The sequence below is a fragment of the Zonotrichia albicollis genome, chromosome 5 (assembly GCF_047830755.1).
Source record: "Zonotrichia albicollis isolate bZonAlb1 chromosome 5, bZonAlb1.hap1, whole genome shotgun sequence".
In the NCBI taxonomy this organism is placed as follows: Eukaryota; Metazoa; Chordata; class Aves; order Passeriformes; family Passerellidae; genus Zonotrichia; species Zonotrichia albicollis.
Window position 1 is genome coordinate 34,800,183 of NC_133823.1, and position 19,734 is coordinate 34,819,916.

Here is a 19,734-nt window from a genome sequence, read left to right on the forward strand (position 1 = left end):
GACAGTGAGCAAGCATTTCTGTAATTAGAAGACATGTTTGTATTATACCACTAACTTTGTTAGCAGCAGACATCATGTGCTTTGCACTTGTAATGCAATGATTTCCAAGAGCTTTACAAGAAAAATACACATTTAGTTCCAGGAAGATCCTGGCATTCTTAAGCCATACTGGAAGTGCTTTTGCAAGCAACAGTCTTCAAAACAGTATCCTGGGATAACTAGAATTGCCTGTGTGGCATGTGATAAACCCACCACAGGTTCCACCAGCTGGCTGCACAGGTGGTTGGTAACCAGAAGGAATAATTAAGAACTCTTAATTGGGCAGGCCTTTGGCAGAGCTGGGATTTGGATGCTGTGTGTGGCGTTTTGCTTCTGTGTTACAATGTGTGCAGCAGGTACAGTGCTATTCATTCAGTCTGCCTCCTTGCTCAGTGTTTCTTCTTGCTCTGTCAGGGTTTGCTTTTGTTTTCCAAGAGACTGCTCTGGTCCCATGTTCTCATGCTGAAGGGAATTCGTTGGATTTGATACACAGATGAGGTTTCAGAGTGTGGTGGTAGAAGCTATGAGATGAGTAAAGAAGATAAGCCAAACACTAATTTCTGAGTTGAAGTGTAAAAATATTTATGCTTAAGAATGGTTGGTGTTAGATGTAGTTATGAGTGGCAGACAGAGGTCTGTTTTGTGTGACATTGTAACTGAAGATTGAGATAAAACTAGTTTAACTGTAATTTGGAAGTAACAGTGATCAGATTGTGGCTGCTGAAATCTTTCTGGGTTTTGCATTTTGTTGTTTGGTGGTGTTGCTGATTTTTTTGTTTATTTGGTTGGTTGATTTTTTTTTTTACTTTACTTTTATTTCTAGAAGGTAAATTTCTTCATGTTTTCTTTCTTTCTCTCTCCTAGTTCTGAAAGAAAGAGCAGGCAAGGGTTTCTTTTTCTTTCCTGCCTTTCTAGTCCCCTTTGCTCACTAAATATTCCTTGTTCATTGCTATTTTGCTTTTGGAATAAATATAGTAAGAAAGAGAGAAGTCCACTAGTGCCTGCATTCTAAATGCACATGTGGCAACAACCAACATTAACATTCTTCTTTTTAAGGACTGTTTTTTGGGGGTTTTTATATTTTCAAATTTTAAAATTGAAAAGTAAAATGTTTTGCATGGTTTAATGCTGTAATGAAATACTTAAATGTTATATATCTCATCAGATATGTTTCCTGATCTCACTGTAAAGACTGCCTCATTTCACTGGGTTTGATCCACGTGAGCAGTGAACTTTGCCTAGTTGTCACCTCTCTGTATTGTCAAGTGTCTCTCCTCAAAAGGAATATCTCCTTAGGATTTGTTTTTTTGGTTAATAAAACTTTTTTTTTTTTTTTACTTAATAGGGTATAGGTAGAGCCTTTTACTAGATGAGTATCTTTTTTCCCTGTCTCTCACTTTAATAAGTTATTAATCAGAAATTTCTAAAGGACATGCTGACATTCTCAGCATGGACAGTAGGCCACTTCTCAAAGTGAGATAACCTGTGTAAGAATCCATCAGTATTCATCAAAGCCAGTGGGTGTCTCCAGATAAGAGGTGTCTGGGTTTGTTTGTTTCTTTTTTTCTGGAGTATTCACATAATAGTAATGTCATGGGTTTGGTCATGATGTCTCTTTTAATGCTCTCCTGATCCCAGGATGACAATTTCCCATTACTCTGAAATTCATAATTTTTATTGTTAAAGAAAACAAAGAATGGGGAACTTTCATTTCTATTTTACATAACAAGCTGCTATCCTTTCTATATTGGGAGATCCAATAAATACTTATGCTACATGTATCTATTGTTTAGTGTAATCCTTCAAGAACTGGTCAGTACCAGGGAACTTCAGCAATTTTTATTTCAGTGCTGCTTGTATTTCAGAGGAACCAGCATCAAACACTGAGATTTATCTGGCCACTTCTACAGGGTGCAACACAAATTTAACCCTTTTCCCAGGGCGCTATATGAGGTGTAAATGACTTTTATCCTGGATCCAAAGTAAAGGTTTTTGATGGCTTGGATTTTAATGAATTTTTGTGTTTTTTAGCTCTCTCTCCTTTTTTATTAATTTATTCTGTCAAAGAGAATTGTGGATGGTTTGCTTTCAGAAAACTGATCTACATTTGCAGTTAAATTTATAGTAATTATTTTATGCGCTCTTTTTGGTGGTATTGTAGCAAAGTATAGTGTTTATATTGTTCAACACCAGAAATGCACATTATGATATAGAGGCTCAATAGAAACTGTACGAGGTTTTAATTATACTTGATTGTTTTTGCTGGTACAGAGGAAAAATGAATAACCAAAATTGAATGAAGACAATAGCTTTTTACTTTACAAAAGAAATTCTTGTCAAACAATTTTTTTTTTCAATGAAAGATCAGTTTCTCTGGCTGACAAAGGAGTTCTGCTCTTTCATATCCACATAGGGTTTAAGCAAAGGTCTGTCATTAACTTTGGAAATTTTTTCCCCTTTTAAATTTTGTCAAAAAGTACTTTAGTCTTTTTACCACTTTCATATTACTCCATATTAAAGAATTCATACAGTATTTTAGTTTTTCATTTTCCTGGATATATTCATTCCTTCCTGATTTCTGCTGTGATCCAGCAAGATTATTTTAATTCTGATATGCTGACCCATTTGTGCACAAAATCAATTTCTGAATTGTGTTTCAGCAAGACATTGTGTTACAAAGGTACATCATAAAAATTGAGTCCTAATTATCCATGCTAAAAATTCCTCCGATTTTAGAAACAGAACTGTGCAATACATGAGAGGGAGAAAAATTGAAAGCCTTCATTTGATCAGTTCTGGGGACAGTGCTCTCCGCTGCTTTTCCTGGAGAAGTATCCTTTATTTTCTCCCATATCTTTCCTGAGTCTTGAGAAGTCTTAAAAAAAATATTTTGTATCCTTTGTCACACATTAGGCTTTTATAAGTCAGTGCTTTAATGGACATTCCAGTTGTTTTAACCAGCAATTATACTTTTGGTAGCATGACTGAAATATTACAGAATAGTGTAGAAATAGCTTTTTGAAGAATGATCAATCTAAACAAAATGGCAGTGTAATTGCACTAAAATTTTTTTTGCTAATTTAGTATAGTAAAATAACATAAACAAAAATCGTGTTGAGGAAAAATGATTGATTTTCATGTTGGTTTTTTGAGGATTGGATTTGATCATTCCTGCAAGGAAATTTTGTAGGAAAATCTAAGAACCTCTCTCAAGTCTAATGTGTAAAAGCAATATTGATGCAGTTCAGTTTTGAGCCTCGTTATGTCATGATTGTAATAATTTTAATCTTTTATTTGAATCAATTACATATTCTAAAACATCTTCCTTAGTCTAAAAAACAAAGACAGTTTAATTCAACAATATGCAGTTTGTATGTTTACCAGCAGATGTCAGGCATTCACTTTACAAAACAATCGAGAGTGAAAAATGTTAATTTTTAGAGTAGGGTATATAAGATATTTGGACTTCAAATTTAGGTATATAATTCTAATATGCAGGGTTTTTTACCTGTTTTAATTGAGAGATTTTAATTTAAAGGAATTTTCAGAGTGTTTGGATTTAGACACTGATTGTCTTATTATAACTTTTTTTTTTAATATATTTTACATATTTTTGAATGTCATGTATAATACAGTAAAAAAAGATGAGTCAATTATGTACATGTGTACACAAGTGACATACTTGCATTTGTGTTCTCTAGGCAGTAAGTGTCTGGTGACATTTAAGAGTGCTGTTTAGTTTATCCCTGGGAATCTCATCCCTGGGATGGGATTTGCTATCATCTGTTGTAAATGAAAAAATCTTTACAGCTAAAATCTGTGACAGACCCGGGACTCTGGGATGTTATTCTTGGGTCCTCTACAGATCTTTCATGGGCCAAAAAAAAGCTGCAGACGACAAATGCAGATGAGTTTTAAACTATATAGGGAGTGATGGTTGGTTGCCTCACAAGCATTTTGAATCCTATATCATTGCAAATATAAATCAAATTTTCCAACTTTGAATAGTATGGGTAGAGATTGCTGTAGGGAATGAAGTCTGGGCAGCATCATCTTCTTTCTGAAGCTACACTGTTGTAGTGAATATGTTTAGGCAATTTTCAGTGAATTTATTACCTGTTACATGTTTCATACAGAAAACAAAACTATTTTTTGTAAATATTTGGAGCAGGAGTAGCTGCCCTTTGAAGTGGCGTGGTATTTCTATACAGATAACTGCAGTGACCCCGTTCTTTAAGGTAAATGTCTGTGTTCTGAGCATCTACCCCTGCTAAGTGGGAACAGCTGCTTCCCAAGGAGACAAGATACAAGTCAGTTGCTGGTGCTGCAGCAGCAGCAGGAAACTCAAAGCAGCCGTGGTTAAAACAACAGAAAGCATAAGCATGAAATGAGAATTGCTGCCTCTGCAGTTCCCACTCTATTAGAAACAACCAACCATTTTTATCCTCTGCCTACCAACTTTAGCCACTTCAAGTAAGAAGGGCCAAAATAAGTGCTGTAAGAAAATATTGTGTTCTGTATATGTGAGAAATAAAGGAGTGCTACATTTATCATGGACATTTTGGTTTTATACCTGTTCCAGAATGTTGTGGGGCTTTCCCTTATGTGCAAGCACTGGGAAAGTACTTTTGATCCAATTTAAAAGGGAAACACAAAGATTATATCAGCTATAAGTAGGAATCAATAGTGTTCATAAACCACTTTGAAAGTGACACAGGTTGAAAGTGCCAGATAATATAAGAAAGAGGATGACTTAGTGTAAAAGTATTTGAAGAAAATCTCACACACTTTTTCCACCTGTATTGGCCCAAGTCAAGGGTTGGAGCCAAGTAATTTTGAAGAGCTTGCTGATCCAACAGTTTTCTGTGAATGAATGGCAAGTAACTGCTCCTTCATTCAGGCAGAGAGAATCAGGCTTAGTCAGATGAGCAATCAGTCTCTTCACTAGACTTAGCAGCCTGAGCTGGTCAGCATCACTTTCTTGCCAGAGGCAAGACTCTTCTCATTTGGACCTCATTCATTCTGTTCTGAATTGCAAGAAGTTCAATGAAATGGTGCCTTCAGTGCCTCACTCCAAAGCATAAAAACAGCTCAGGGCATCCAAACTTGCTGTTGTGCACAAAATAGCTTCTGGAGAGTAGCAACATTTCAAAGATTGTTTGGAACAATTTCAAAGACTGTTTGGTATAATACACTATAGACACGTAAAATCAACCCTATCAACCAATTCTTTGTGCAAACTATGATGAGGCTCTCTGGAACTGTCCTCATTTGGATTTCTAGCTGTCATGAGAGTAGCCAGAGGCAGCACAGTGCAAGCTCCCCAGGGCTGGGCTGCACACCACAGGCCTTGTAAAGCTCAAGGGAAGGACCTTGCAAAGGCTGCTGTCAGTCTGGGCTTTGACTGTGTCCTCTAGAGCATTTATTACCTTAGCAAGATGGTGCTGGAGCATCTTGTGCCTGTTCCAGGAGACTTGCAGTGTCACAGTGAGCTGAGGCTGTGACACCCTGGTTTATCTGGCCCTCTGCTTGAGAGAAGGCTGTAACCCAGCAGCACATGTATGTTTCTCATCTTCAGCACAAGCCCATTCATTTTTGGCTTAGGCCTATCTTAATTTAATTGGTTCTTAGATTTATTGTTTTGAAAGCACCTGGTATTGATAAGGTGATGGCATGTAAGATGTGCACTAGGAGAAGGTTCAATTTGAAGTGTAAAACCAGTAAAATTATTAATATAATTATTCAGAGCACTAACAGCAAGGTCTGTAACCATGCCAGTAGTCCTGTGAGAAAATACTTCCACTTCCTACTAATATAAAGGTCTTTTCCATTAACAATATTAAAAAATACCAGCAAGATTGCTGAAGAGCTAATTATGGAAAAGCAAACACACAGTGAGAAATAGTCTAAAAACAATCAAATAATATAATTTCCTTTCCTATTAAACTACATTAATGATTTGAATAATCTTTTATTAACCCTAAGCTAATACACTGAGTGAAATTTCATTAGCGAAAAGTGATTGAGAATAGTTTATCAGCAGAAAATACCTTTACAATGTGTCACTAGATGGCAATGTAACACATGGCAGAGGGGGACTTGGTTAAACTATATGAGCAAGTTCTTAAGATAGAGAAAAAAACAGGTTTTCGAGGCAGTTTTCATGGATAAAAGTGCAACAAATGAGAAGCTAGGAAACAGACTTGTGATATCATTATCTAAAAACCATATATTTATAATCTTGACAGGAGAGAAATGTTAATATTTCTGGTTGTGTTTGAAGGCCTTGATAGTTATGGTGGAACAGAAATTGCAGTAGGTGCCTGTTTAGTCAGAGTTTGTGTCATAGTGCTCCTTCATGAAAGGGCAGCTGGAAAGTTCTTGGCCTCCTTTGTAGCTAAGTAAAACAAAGTCTAGGCTGCAACTTGTTAAAGCTTGCACGCCTTTAGTGAAACTGGACTATTCCCCTTATTTTCATGGGGTTTTTTCTGTTTGTTTGGTGGAGGGTTGTTTGGTTTTTACCTTTTGGTCTCAGTACTAGGGGAGAGACCAAATACCTGGGGGAGCTTGTTGCAGGAAAGCAGCACTTGGCAGAGCCTGGTGTGGCAGTACCACGCTCATGTCATTCTCAGAAATTCCACTGCTGTCAAAGGGAGTTCCAGGGGCGTAACACACGAAGGGCCCACTGCACAAAGCTTGCATGCAATGACTTATAGGAGGAAACTGAAGCTTTTCAGTCTCATTCTCTTACCCAGTGTGCCTGGCTATTGCACAACAGATGGGGTCGAGTGACCTCTTAATGTATGTACAGACTAGTGCTCATTAATCTCAAAAGGAGGTAAGATTTCACGGTATGTGAAGGCTTTTCATTTTTTTCCCTTGTGCTGATATACAGAGATGCTATGGGGAAATGAAGCTTTGATGATGCATTGCCTTTACACAAATGGGATATTATTTTAAGATTAAAATCACATCCCCCTTCCTTTTTACGGTAATGGATCATAAAACAAAGTTGCACAAGATGGATGCTTTCTTTTTTTTTTTTCCTCTTAAGGAGTTTCACAGCTCCAAAGTTGAAATAAGTTCATATTAAATGAGTTCATATTAAGTTCTTAATTTCTACAACAGCCCTAAAATCAGCGACTAGAATTAACTGTTGCCTTTTTTTTGTCAGGACATTTGGGAATCTATCACAACAGTTTTCTCAGTCTTTCTTACCAATGGGTATGTTTCCATTACTGTTGTTCATTCATGAGAACAAGGGAAGTGGTGCAGGATGAGCTGGTGAGAAAATTTAAAGGAAACAATAGTAATGACTCAACTGAAGTCTGTGCTTTAGAAATTCCCACCTTTCAAAGAAGGTCTGCTAAAGAAAACCCAAAGTAATGTTCTAGCCAAGTCAAAATTATATTGGAGAAACACTATGGCATGCAAAGTATTGTTTTCAGAGAGACAGCCCAATCTGCTTCCACTTTTGATCTGGACTTTTTTTGGTTTAATGGCATGCTAAAAACTGCTTGCCCAATGCATTGTTTTCGAAGACTGCCCTTTCTTTGAAGACTTAGAGGAGTTGAATTCTGCCAAGAGCTGACTTCTTTATCTGGCATTCTCCCTTCTTTGGGCCTGACTCATTGAAGTGTTTAGCAAAATATGTTTAATACTTTAAAAGGCTTTAATACTACAAAATACTACTGAAGTTTAATACTGCATTTGTAGTAGGTCTTTCAAATGTTAAATTCAGTGTAACAGTATGTGAACACTGGCAGTAAAACAGTAACAAAAAGAGGACTGTGGGTAGCAGTGTGATAAACTACAGAGGTTTGATGAATTTTACTGCTTAATTTAAATGCTCTTTACATGTTTTCCCTGAAAGAGTGATGTTTTCAAACTTCACTCTCCCTGAGTTCTTCAGTAAAAGTTTTTCTCCCGGCAAGTGTGCACTCCCCACTGGAGCTTTCCCAATGCTCTTGTGATTACACTTGGGATCAAATGAAGTCACATCCATACATGCATGATTTTACCATGTGAGAAACAGGAACAGTGGTTCTGATGTGGTGGAACATTGAGCAAAACTGTGTCTTGGGGAAATTGAGTTCAGTATAGTAAGATTTTTATCTACTGCTGGTATGTGTCTCTGCATATGGCTTCTGTTACATGACTGCTGAAAAGAATTATTTTCTCTTGAATGCTTATAGCTGTCATGTTAAAGGAGTCTTGTTTATCTGGGAGCTGAAGTTAAAGTTACAGAAGTTGTATTTTTAGTGCTGATTTGATGTGTATATAACATAGAAAACACTAATAGGCTAAAGTTGTCTGTTAATCCACTAAACAGAAAACATACTGTGCCATATACACTCATTTTCATGTTAATTTATCAGTGCTCCTTAACTGCATTTGGCAAACCCTTTAAACTGTCATCTGGAAGAGTTGTTTCTGAATGTGTATGTATTCTTTTTACTTTTACTGTAAAAATATATTAAGCCTTTTTTTATGAGTATATTAATGTTACTAAGTTATCAGATATTTTAGTCCTTGTCTACTGAAAATATTTTCAAGACCTTGGAATATGTTAAGGTGGGCAATGTAATAAAAGCACAAACAAAAACCATGGACAGATAAAGTGAAATATGAAATGCAATTTATTCAAATTCACAGATTAATATTGCCTAAATATATAGACATATGAAAATACATTAAGTCCCTAAAATGAGATAATCTTTGAAAGAGTAGCTATATGGCTGACATCTGTGAATGTTTCAATTCTACCTATCAGTATGCTTTTCAGTTTTTTAGGCTTTGCTTTAATCATTCTGCCATGCCTCTTTCTTTACCTCTTTCCCTGCCTGCCCCAATAGCTAGTCCTAGATGCCAAACTCTCCGATGAAACTCTAAACTCAATTCAGTGCATCAGTGTTTTGAAAAGGTGGTACAACAACCTCCAAAGAGGGGCATTAATGTCTTCCTATCATTCCCTCTTTTTCATTTGAAATTTTCATTATGAGAGAGACATGGAATGTGGAAAGTATAACTGTAATTTTTCTTGATTCTACATTGCACAAATGAAGAAAGAATGGAGAGAAGTTGAATTTTATTCTTTTTCACAGGGAGTAACAAAGTTTGCTTTTCTTTCTTAAGTGAACTGCCCTCAAGTGTGACCTATTGTTTGTTTTTACAGATTATGTATTTTCATTTCCTATGTGCTACATGTGATATTGTGTAGCTATCCTTATCAAACAGCCTTTTTTGTCAAGAATTTTTGTCAGATCGTATTTTACTGATAAATTATTTAAGTAATTGAATTATGTTTACTTTCTGCTTCACCATGACTTACCGCTGAGAGTTGGTCTTTCTCAAAAATAAAGCTGTTCTTTTCCAAAAGCATGACTTTTGCACTAATTTCTTTTGTGTTGCTCTTAACCAAACCTCTCTGGTTTATCATGTTTTCAGTTCCCCCATAGTAGTCCAGGGTGTCAATCCAGCCTGCTGCTACAGCAGCTTGCCTAGCAGCTCCTCTGTGCTCCTCACCATGCCTGTCTTTTCAGAAAGATTGATCAGTAGTTGATGAAGTCTGTGTTGGGCCTCTGGAACATGTGGATGTAATTAAGCAGCATGAAAGGTGGTCTAAGGCCATGTACTGCTGTAATAAAAATAATTTGGGAGGGAACTTCATTATAGAGCTAGATGTTAAGCTGCTAATGAAACTACGTATTGCCTGTATCAGGCAGTACTAGGAAGATGCTTGTGTTTCAAAACCTGACTTCTGCATGACAATTCCTTTTGAGTCTTCCTTTTACTCTACCAGCAGATTACCTTATATCATGTGCTCATCCTGCTGCTTCTTCTGGATGCAGCTCAGGTGTATAATACCGTACAATGCACACATATTATTCTGTTCCCTTGTGAGGTTTTTCTGTGAAACTGAGCTAAAATATGCAGCTGCAAAACCTAAAAGGCTAATCTGTAATCTAAACCAAGAAGTAAAGTGGGACAGAAACTCTTTAAAGGGAATATGTAAACATGGAAACTGGTACTCTGTTTCTGGAGCTACTGATTTTACTCTGTGGTTTCAGACCAGCTATTTATTTACTATCTTTATTTACTTGTCTGTGAAAGAAGATGTGATAATTATTTACCTCAGTGGAAGTTTTAATGGATCATTAGTTTGTTTTCAAAGAGCTCCATGACAGCTGAGGCAGACCAGCATACACACACCTACAAATTTTCAGTGACCAGGCTCTAGTAGCTCAGTTATGTTGATTCCTGCCTAAACAGCTGTCTCCACTTCTTCAGCAGAAAAGCCAAGTGTGGCTTCAAGTTGTCCTGTCTCTCTTCCCAGTGCTTGCCTTAGATTTTTATATTTATACACATTTTCCCTCTGTGGAACCTGTTCTATGGTGTCCTTTATGAGAGTTCCTGAAAACCTGACTGAAAAAAGCAGGTGCATAGACTTATGGTCATTATAGAACAGTGGTCCTGATCCACATGACTTTATGAATTGTTTAAAGAACTGGAGAGTTTAGGAAGCTTATGATTCAGGTTTTGTAGGAAAAACATGGGAGTCTCATCTTTTTGCAGAGACAAGGCAATTACCAGTCCTGGTAGAAAAAAACGCAAAATCAGGAGGCGCAGTTAACAGAATAATAACACCAGAGATGCTTTCTAGCAAAAGGGAACAGAAAATCAAAAAAAAGGGCTAGATGAGGCTTATTTCACTGACAATGAATGTGAAAATATAAGCTCTGCTATATTAGGAAACTGGGTAGTGTTTGCCTGGTGCTTGGAAATGCAGTTTTTGCAGGTAAAACATTCTATACATGTCTTACAACAGGCAGAGATTGTCAGAGATTATCAAAAAGCTTTGAGGCTACTAAATTAAAGTTGCATTTGCTTGCCAAATAATAGATATGCATCATATGTCAAAATATACAGAGTTTTACAAGACCTGAAATAAAGTAAGACTTCTTGCATTTTTGGTATATATTGTGTTGTTGGTTTTGTTGTTTAAAAAAACCCATGAATATAAATAAGAAAATAACTACAGCTGAATATTTGCCCTCCCACAAGAAAGGTGGCAGCGTCAGAAAGACTTTTTTTTTTAGCAAAACATATTTAGTTTTGCTCATAAATTGACAATTGAGTTAGATAGGCCTGTTGAAAAAGATTAACTCTCAGTAAGAAATAAATAATGAGAAGCACAATATTGATTAAACTGTGTCAACAAAGTGAAGCTGATTTGAGATAAATATGAGAAATTACTACTCACTGCTGATGTAATGAACCAGGTACCTAGCTGTCCCTTGAAGATTATTTGATTAAATAGTTGTGATTACAAACAATTTCAAAGCTGGTGAAATGTTTGTATACAAATTTTTAATTTAATTGTTCAATTCAATTTAGGTTATTCCAGACATGACAAGGATGTGAATTAGTGTTGCAAATTCTTTCAACCAAGTCTGCTTTGGCTTCTGATAATAAAAGCTAAAAGCAAAAGTTCTCTTGTTTTCCTGTAATCTTTAACCCAATTGCTTAGGTAATAAGAAATAAGGTCCCATCTTCCTTCACCTTTCCCCTCCCCCACCATGCTATTGAGGTGTTAACATTCCAAAATGGGAGAAAAAAATGGTTCCCCAGGGTCAGCTCTCTCTCTCTAGGCTTGAATCTTCCATGTATTTTTTCACTTCTGAAGTTTTTTTAATCTGTTTGTGTTTTCTTCATGGTGGTAGCATGAAATATAGAGAAAAAAATACACAAACCATGTTTTGCAAAAAAGCAATTTGAAGAAAAATATCCTAACCCTCTTACTGGCAATGCTTTCCTATGGTGCCCAAGTTTGCCTTGTTTTTCAACAACAAGTCTTTGGCTGATAAATCTGTACAGAGTAGACTTAGGATATTGTCTGCCACTTAACTGTGTATGAAAACAGGAGGAGTCTGTAGTGACATATTTGAAATAATGGAATGTCTTCTGGTTAAAAAGTAAATGATTACAGTATTTTAACCATAAGATACTCTTAATTAGTCATCTCCTCTGTAAGGCAAATTTTAGCTTTCTTCGAGAATGCAAGTGTTCTTCTTTTAGCCTTCTTATTAGCATAATACAAGGTTATTTTCCCCTGATAGTCTGACTTTTACAAATAGTTCTGTCATTGCTTTTTTTTTTTTTTTTCTTATGCTGATGAAATCTCTGCAAGTTCCAAGTCAATGATACTTTAGAGATATTTCAACTGGAAGCTGCTTCCAGAACTATTTGCAGAATGAGAGCTGTGTTCATGAATGAAATAAATAATATTTGCTTGAGTTCAGGGTGGCCCAAGTACTTGAAAGAGAGATCTATGTCTAATTACTACACAAAAGCATGTATTAGCCTTGGCATAAAGTTGGACGTGGAAAAAGTTAAGGGCATTCTTCCTTGCACAGCCTCATATATTTGCCCAGTTCTTACTTTTTCCTTTGCTGATTATCAAAGTGCCTGCCTATAAGGATGCCTGTTTTCATCTAATATTGTTTTTCTGGTTTGTCATTTATACTCTCACTCACCTTTTTGCTTATTTTCCTCAGTGTAATTAATTAAAAATTAAGCACATCAATAAAATAGAAAATACAGCAAACTATGACAAAAGACATACTTTGCACATAGTCGCATATTTTAGTGTGTAAAATTCAACTTGGGGTTGTGTTTGCTACTCATCCTTCTTCCTGGCTTCTCAGCGAGTGCCTGAAAGTACCAGCACTCTCAGTGAGCTGGGCACCCTGAAATTGTCCTTTAGACCTCACACTGCTCTTCCACTTTGTGTCTGGGCTCCCGAACCTTCCCCAACTAATTCAGAATGTATGTTTCCATCCTAAAAGTGAGAGTATATGGTTTTTTAACAATGCTCCTTCACAGTTGCTTTCCTTGCAAGATGCATTTCATTAAAAGTAGGTATTGCAGGGTATTTGGCATACATGTGGCACTCAGGTACCTGTAAAAGGATGTGTTAGAGCACTTTTGCTGTCATGTTCTGTACATACAATATTGTTAATGGAGCAGTTCTATATGAATATTGAACAATTATACTTTAATACTTGGAAAATGTTTTACAAGTGTCAATGGCTTTATGAAATTTGAGTTGTGATACACTAATTTCATTAAACTTTGGAAAAGGATTTTGTTACTTTTAAATAACTCAATTTTTATACTAAGCCATTTTTTCACAAACAAGTGCAGTCAAATATGTTTAAGATAGGAGTCAGGACTGAGCACTCATCAAGTTACTACATGTGAAATGCAGTTTGGGCATCATAACTTGGGATTTGTTTCAGGTCTTTGGGTGTTAAATACTTAAGATTTACTTTAAAAAAAATCAGGCTCGTTCAGTTGTGTGAGTAAATACATATAAAATCATCTTGATTTCAGGTTGTGTTAGGTATGTAAAATATTTACATCTTCAAAAACACCCCCAGATATTCTTGTTTCTTTGTTTTTGTAATCAAGTAAGTTAGGGCAGTAGGACTTAGATTTACCTCAGATTTGCTTCCTGCAAGCTTCTTATCTGATTTATGATTGTGATTTATAAGCTGAGTCCTGAAAAACATTTCAGCAATGAAAACTAGCAGCATTCAGTGCTGGAGACTGTGAGTGTATGGGTAAAATTCTTCCTTTTTAAAATTACTTGAAAGCACATTGAAAGGCTTCCATGACTCTGATATTTGCTGGCATTGGGTTTGGTATTTTATAGGATTTGCAGGAATTAAGTGCTGGTGGCCTATTTTTTGCTATTCCTATTAGCCATGTCCTTTCCTTGTGTTAGATGTGTTGAGGGTCACTTCTATATGGAACAATACACATCACAGTGAAGCAAATGGTTGAACTCTTTTAAATTTTGTGCCTTTGCATTATATACTGGGATAAAAATCATGAGGTCACATTCTGTGTTCTTAGTATAGAAAGAAGAATTATCTTTGCTATGGCAGTCAATTTTCATTTTAACATGTAAAATTTAGTTATGGAATCAACCATAATGTTAGGAGTTCCATAACGTCTTCATGGCCCAAAGCACCTCTAAGAGTGGCAGAAAAGGAATTTTTTTTCTGTTCTTCTTGTTTTCTGTTGAATTCTTTGGCTGAGAGGACCCCTGAAGATCTTTTCATCCTGAAAAGATTCCATCAAAAATTTGCACAAAGCAAAATTCTTTCTTCTGGCCCTGAAACTGTCTCTGTAGATAGCCTTTGAATAAAAGTATTAACTAGCACTAGTACTTGCACAATGTGTTGTTTCCTTTATGTTTCTTGTGTGGGTTTTGTTTTTTTTTAAATTTGTATCTGGGGATTGCACATTACATCTATTTTTTTGTTACAAATTGTGTAGCTGAATGTTTCTCTCTCTTGTACCTCTTTAGCTTCATTTAAATGGGCTGTATTTCATAATAAATCAAATTTGTATACTGTCATATTTATTCCTGAAATACTCAGAAGTTTGCAATTGAGCAGAAAATTTCATGAGCTAGTTTCCATGTTTGTTATCTAGCATTTGTATCAACAATTGAGCCTTAAAACTAAAAGTTTAACTAGCCTAATGATGAAATACAACAGATTTCATTATTTCAGACTTGACGTAGTATAAAACCTTTTTACCAGAAACTCTTTAGACTTAAATTGCTGGTCTTTCATTGGGAAGATGTTGCAGACTTTAGAAATAGCTGTGAAATCCATCTGTCTGACAGATTTGCATTTGCAGATCTTAATGTGGAAACATTTAATTCTACTTTGTTTCCTGAGGTGACCTGGAACTTTTGGTGGCAACCTGCTAAACTCCTGCCAGGAAGTGCTTAGGGGATGCTTGGGTGTACAAAGCTTTCCCCTGACACAGCACTGAGCTTTTCATTATGAAACTTGTTACACAAACATGACATAACTATCAGCCACTTGTTTTCATTACTAAAGAAAACAGAAGTGGCCAGAATCTGAAGTTGATATAATTTGCTGTTGTTATGTAGCTTGACAAATAAATGGATGGAGGTAAGGCAGAAAGACTAATAATTGAAGATACTCTTTTTTCTTTCTTTTTTTTTTCTTTTTTTTCCCCTAAAGTTAAGCTTCTAGTCCTACATTTAAGATGGTTGTTTGTATAAATAGTTCTTCACATTTGGTACTGAAATGATTACTTATTCTTCAGACCTTTATATGAAGTGAGAGAGCTCTAAGGCTTCTAGACTGTGGGACTGGCTCTTGTGAATATGAAAACCCAGACATTCTTGGGGATCTGAGTACTGAGAGTGGATCATGAGAAAATGGAGATACTCAGCCTTCCCTTATTAGAGAGATCTAAAGATCTTCTTCCCGCCTAATGCAAAAATCCAGATGATTCAGTTTTATTTCCCTCCCCAAATAAATCATAAATATTAAAAACAGAGCAACGGCCAATAAAAAGGATAGAATTCTTCCTTCAAAATTTCAATCTAAAAGCTCCCATTTCCAGTTCCCATCCGATTTTAATCAAGATTTTCATTAATGTAAAATAAAATTATTGGACTAAATTAGAATACTTATTTTTCATGAATTTTTATGTCTTTGAATTTTGCTGTTAATTTGTAAATGGAAGACACTTTGAGATAAGTTCTTCCACAGAGAGAAAAATTTCACCTTAGTTTCAGTCTAAATTGAGTAACAATTCTTAATGGGTAGGCCTTAAGTATTAAAGTATTGGAATTGGGAGCTCATTTTCTGTATCTTGGCACTTCACAATGCATATAAACATTGCCTCTGCCTTGCAAGTTAACAGCTGTCCAATTTTAGAACTTCAGGATCAGCACACAAGTTTAAAGGGCACCCTGGAACCACTCTTGAATATGGTTGTGTGAATTACTGAATTCTCACAGACCACAGTTTGGAAGCTGCCTCTAAATATAGTGTCTATTGTTTTTTCTTGCATAGGAGGATGTGAAATAGGCAGAGAAAAACTGAAATCACTGAAATTTATCTACCTGTAAAATGGCTTAATGACATTTCCTTCCTTTTCTTTAAAGTATTTTGAGATCCCTTGGTGAAAAATGATGTATAAGAACAGAATAGGCCTGTTTCTTGGTACTTCTACATTATAAAGAAATCGAATGTATTTTGTTCAAGTTAGATTCCAACTCTCATTGCAAAGGATAATCAAGATAAAAGAAGCAGAACCATCAGGTCTTTTGTTACAAGTTGTTGCTCAGACGTGTCTCTTTGTAATGATAATCACAAAACCATGGGTTAAATATGATTTTCAAGCAAGAGTCAAAATGATAAATGCCATGATCTACAAGGTTATTGCATTTATGGTCTAGTGTGAGTTGCATTTCTTCCCAGAAGACATGAGGTGCTTTATAGCTAGCAGAATTTTACCAAGTCTAGTAATGCTGTAATGTGTTATTTTTTGAAGTCAATGTTTGGTGACTGACTCTGTTCCATTCTTTTTTTGAGTCAGCTGGGAATGAAGCAAATAACCAGCTCAGGACTTACTGCTTAATTTAAGAAGCTGTTGGTTTTTATAATTACTCTAATATGTAAATATGTTTGTGTAGTTGCCCTAACATGCATTAATAGGACTTATCCTCTGAGTGCTAACTTGAATCTCATTTACTAGTAGAATGAGCACTCCAAGAGTATATGCCTTACAGTGTAGTTAGGAATTAGGATTATTTATTCACATACTGTACCTGTGAAGAGACTTTTTTTAAATACACCTATTAAGACCTGAAAAGCCCTGACTTGGGTTTAAAATTAGTTCATGTGCTTGTGAGAATGGTGGAAACTAAATGTGTTCCTGTTGATATATTTTTATTTTTAAAGCTTTTACAGATGGCAAACCATGTGTGGATAATACTTGCATCATTAAAACTACTAAAAATTTACATTTTACTGGGGACAGATCTACAGAGGTCCCTTTTAACCTAAACAATCCTGTGATCTTTGTGTCTTAGCATCTTGCTCTGTTGGTGCAATAATAAAACATATCTTCATCAAGTTGTGGGATCCCTAAATAATTTAAGGGAGATAATAAAAAGGAGAACTCAGGAGGCCCAAGGTAGGACCACTCCTGACTTTAGGTTGCAAATTCTTGCAAATTGGCAAATTCTTGCCAAATCTTGCAAATTGTCAAGATATTGCCAAGGCATAAATACCTTTCTGCACTAAAGACACTATTTAACATGATGCTGTGAACTTTTAAATAGGGCTTATAGTTCTGTTGCTAGTACCTGATCCCAAATTCAGTTTTCCTTTAGCAAAATTTTGTGGTGCTAGCTTACTTATGTTTGGGCTGATTTGCTTGAAATGAAAACTAAAATTTGCAGTTTAGGCAAAGTTTACAGCAAAAGCAATTACATGCTCAATACTTTCTGTCTCTGGCTGGTTGAGCTGTCTAATTTGGACTGCAATAGTCTAAATGGTTTTTATTATAAAGGGTACAGACTCCTTTGAGGCACATCAGGTTCTTGTGGCCAAAGTGAAAATTGTGTAGTTTCTCCAAGAGGCTTCTGTTTCCTGTCTGTGTTGGTGTAGTTATTGAGAATTTTAAATTCAAGTTGAGTTTAGAAATTAGTTATTATAAATTACTTTGTCTATCTGTTGGCTAGCTGTCCTAATCTCTTCCCTTATGACCTGCTACTTTGTCACTCTGAAGAGATCTGAACTTGTGTGTAAGACAGTTGTTCTTATTTGGCTATTTTGAAGTCTACATCAGTCCTATAGTCTATGGAAAGTTAATTCCCTCTTTGCTGCTCCTAGATTTTGCTGTGATTAGAAATACTGGGGAATTGTGGAGGAAGGAGGTTGATATGGTGGTGCCAAAGCCAAACAAAAATTTAACCAGGTAAATTTCTTAAAATCTTTTGTGCATGTTCCAAAGAAATAAGTTGTTAGCAATCCTTACAGTTTTCTTAGCAGTGACTTGCAGTCAGAGATGGTCATTAGGGGCAGAACTGCCATCTCTACGCAGGGGCTCTTGCTAGAAACTGCTGATTTTCAAGTCAGCTTTCCCCCACCCTGCATACCCAGCATATGCTAAAGTCAGGGGAGAATCTTGGATCTTCCAACAGTGTCACACAGTGACTGGTGAAGGAAAGGGCATGGTCTGTCTCACTTTTAGAGACCTGAAGATATGTAAACACACCAACATCAGGAGATTTCTGTGACGGTACCGTCAAGTCCTCTTTGCCACATGCTTTATGAATCAGCCATGAATCTGTGCAGGAGCAAAGATGTAGTTTTGGTTTGTAGATTGATCAAATATATTGATGATATCTGTGTCACCAGTGCCTACAACATGATTATCAAATGCATTGTTCATGCATTTGAGTTATTTTCTGGAAAACTTACAGAAGAGACAATTATTGTAGTTGTTGTTATCTTTGGTATTATATAATTTAATTTTATAACATGCTACCTATCAGTGTACATTTGCATTATTTTCTAAATTTTTCCATAATTTTACATTGAAAATTGACGAGGTAGCCTGGCCCTCTAAACACAGTATGCCTGTGTTGTTAGGTGGGTCTTCTCTATGCACCCATTCTTCAGTGAATTTTTGTGTCTTGAATAAAAACTATTTCATTACCTTGTTTCCAAAGCAAGTAAATGACAAAGATTGTAATTTCTCATTCAGACTGAGGATTATATTTTCTGTTTATATTAACTCATTAATTGAGTCTAGAGAAACTAATACTGTCCTGTATGTGCCACTAAGAGCAAGCAGAAGAAAATTAGACTGCAAAGGAAAATTTCCAGACTAATTTGGTAAAATGCATGTTAGTATTGGGAAAAGTGCATGAAAACGACAGCATCTGATGAGGGCTTTAGGTTTTACTTGGATTTGTAGGGCTGAACACATTTTTTGCTATATTACTTTAAAATTTATATATTTGTTATTAAGATAATTTGTAAAAAAAGATTCGTTTGGTTTAGGATTTCTAAAATCATTTTCAGAATCTCCTTGCAAATCAAGGAAAACTTTCCTGAAAAAATAACCATAAACATCTTCAAGATCAATCCGTTCCAAAAATTTTTGTACAAGCAAAGCTTACTGATCCTTTTTACTGGTCCTTTCTGCAACAGAAGAATGTTTTGTCCATGTGCTTACAACTGATAAGAACAAATATTTCAGATATATTTTTCTTTTAGTGTCTGTAGTTTTTCTGTTCAGTGTACTACTGCCCACAGAAAAGTACACTTTCTCATGCTTGCTTAATCACTTTAATATAGTTAAGGTGCAGCCTTCAGTGATTAGCATGGTATTTCTCGTTTCCTAGAGACCAAGTGCTAAGTCTATTAGACATTTCCTGCTATTCTTTTGAATTGTAAATACTATTCTTGTAAATTGAAAAGGCCAGTGTAGGCAGATATTCATGCAATTTCCTATCTATTAAAGATGTAGCTTTGAGAATGGAGAAATAATAAAATGCAGTTTTTCATAGAAATTAAGGCACACTAAAGATGGAATTCGCTCTTGAACATTCACAGGGATCAAATATTTGGAATGTGAGCACTAATTATTTTCCTTTTTTCATCATCTGTTTAAAGAAAATATCAGCACATAACTAAAGCAAATGGTGAAATTCTGATCTCTGTGATACCGGATGAAAGTTTGTACTAACCCTTTTTAGCATCAGTGAAATTATTCAGTGGCATCAGTGAGCACAGAATTTGGCCTCCTGCTTTTATCTTTTTAGAAAGTGCTTCAGTATAC